Source organism: Octopus bimaculoides, chromosome 15, assembly GCF_001194135.2.
Source record: "Octopus bimaculoides isolate UCB-OBI-ISO-001 chromosome 15, ASM119413v2, whole genome shotgun sequence".
NCBI lineage: Eukaryota > Metazoa > Mollusca > Cephalopoda > Octopoda > Octopodidae > Octopus > Octopus bimaculoides.
The window spans coordinates 34513051-34515787 of NC_068995.1; the positions used below are offsets into that span (position 1 = coordinate 34513051).

At 36.5% G+C, this 2737-nt stretch overlaps 1 protein-coding gene across 4 annotated transcripts in view; it reads left to right on the top strand.

Annotated features, from left to right (window-relative positions):
* Positions 1-913: 913 nt before the first annotated feature.
* LOC106867458 (probable G-protein coupled receptor 139) overlaps positions 914-2737 on the top strand; it is a 403898-nt gene continuing 402074 nt past the window's right edge. For 2 of the 4 annotated variants that reach the window (XM_052973246.1, XM_014912337.2), the window contains exon 1: positions 916-1912. The gene's annotated coding sequence lies outside the window, so the exon portion shown is untranslated. Of the gene's footprint in view, positions 1913-2737 lie in introns of all 4 variants that reach the window. The other 2 variants (XR_008265624.1, XR_001409149.2) reach the window with 2 other exon arrangements.

Sequence of the window (2737 nt, forward strand, 5' to 3'; positions counted from 1 at the left end):
ATATATATATATATATATATATATATATATATACACATATATATATATATATATATAATCCAAAAAGCAAAGTTACCTCCGGCCTGTCTGCGACCGGACAGTTTCAGAGCTGGAAGCAACAATTGCGTCTAGAATAATAGCATCAACAAAAGCGACTACAACAACAACACACAAGAACACACCCAAAGAACTAGTGGCTACAGCAATAGTAATGATATAACAATAGTCACTAATAAAACAACAGCAGCAACAACAATAGAACTAATGAATAGAGAGACAAAAAAAACATACTAAACAACTTCAGAAAAAATAAACAGCTACCCAAACAATATATATAAATTAAAAAAGTTTAATCCCTCACTTTTAAAGTCATTTCTCTCTCTAATCAGTCCGTTAAAGTTTTAACAATGCATACAGGTCGGTCTGTAAAAACATGAAATAACAGCTGCAATAAGAGAGAGGCTGAGTAAATATTTGCTAGAAATAGTTAATATAGCATTAAATACTAGTTTATTTCAATGCACATTGTGCATATATGTGTTTTAGTGTAATAAATCTTTTATATAAGAATAAGAAGAGTTCCAACCTGGAATGGAAACCAGGACGCGGAATCTCCTGGGGACCTGTCTTTTCATTCTACCTCAGTGAATAGGTTAATGTATTTTCTTTGTCTAAGCTCTCAGTTACTTTTGAAAGTGGAGGAATATAGTCAATTGAATAAACAATGTATTTCTGTTATTCATCGTATATCAACCACAAAGGTTAAAAGGCAGAGTTAACACTGGCCAGAATTGAACTTAAAATTTATCCCAAAAACCACAAGCTACTTTCGGTCCGCGCCAGAAGTAAGATATTTTAAAATGTATAATAATTCTAGAAGTGGTGGTGGTGGTGGTGGTGGGCGAGATTATAATGCGCAACAAATGATTAAGAAAACAACATTAACGTTGAAAGTGACAACGATGATAATAACGAAGATGATGATAACAGGGATGAAAGTAAAAGCGATAATGTAGGCGATCGATGACTACAATGAACATGAGAATGATGATGATGATGATGATGATGATGATGATGACGACGCTGATGATAAGGACGATGACGACAGCAGATGTGGCGAATAATAATGATGATGACTCTAGTTATGGCAGTGTTTACGATTAGGTGATGATGACGATTATGATGATATGAGGGGTGGAGCCAGCCATACCAGTAGATCCGACACAATATTGATATTAATAAGATCCGTATTTTCCTCCTCTGTTCCCGAACTCCGGCAGTGTTACAACACAACACTGCCGCTGCTACCTTCTTCCCATCACTAGTTACATACTCTGCTAGAATGTTGACACATCATCATACCTCACAGTTTCGCTCCACACCACAACAATATACAACTATTAATAAGTTGGACTAAAATGTAGGAATACTCTCCGCGAACATAGCCGCTGTTATCTCTGCCGAAGGCGTTGACAGTTTGCGTTACAGAACAACCACGCCACATTAAAGCTCGCAAAAAACCCACACCACTGCTCGTAACAAAACACACACGCACGCACACACACACGCACAACACACACACACACACACACACACGCACACACGCTCACGCACACGCACACCACTTAGCATCACATTATAAAACACCAAATTTCACATCGCAACTACATAACAATTAATAAGTTAAACTGAAACCAAAGGAGTACTACAATAAAAGATTGCAGCTATATCGTCCTTCCATACACGAGCGGGAACAGTGACACCGCGCATAACTACACAACATTTGTTAAGTTCTTCTAAAAACTATAGGAGTACTGCAACACGACTGTTATATTCAATTTTTTTTTCTGTAACGCTCTTCTCCAAGTACTGGCGCAGAAATGTTGACAAACCGTTATACCACACCGTAACTGTAAGTAAGAACTTAAGCTACACATCCTTTCCACTTAACAGTCCTATCATATTTTGTATTGAGTTTTTGTAGTTATACCTGTTGTTGGTGAACTAACAATGATTTTTACTGAACGCTTTATGTGCCGGCATTCAAATAAACGTATATATAAATGAGCCTGTACGCATACATATATAGCTTCACACAAACATGCAGTTATATACACTATCATGCATACACACCACACGCACACACACATACAATTATATATACATATATACATACATACATACATAGACGCACACACACGTACAAATGCTCACAAACACAAGCGCATGTATGTTATGTATGCGCGCGTAGGCGTTTCTCTATGTATGTATGTATGTATGTATGTATGTGTGTGTGTATGTATGTATGTATGTATGTATGTGTGTGTATGTATGTATGTATGTATGTATGTGTGTGTGTATGTATGTATATCGGATACTTTACTAAATTTCGACGGATGCTTTGTGTGGGAACGTTTTATACAGCAACTTTGAAACGCAGGTATATATTTACACGAACGAGAATATATTTTATAGATATGCATTTACACATATGTTCATGCGTAGGTGTTTCTCTCTCTCTCTCTCTCTCTATCTCTCCCTCTCTCTCTCTCTCTCTCTCTCTCTCTCTATCTATGTGTTTGTTTGTCTCTGTGTGTATCTATCTATCTATCTATCTATCTATCTATCTATCTATCTATCTATCTATTTATGCGCGTGTGCGTGTGGGTGCGTGTGGTTATGTGTGTGTAAATGTGTGTATACTTATGTAAGTACTTATATATATATATATATATAT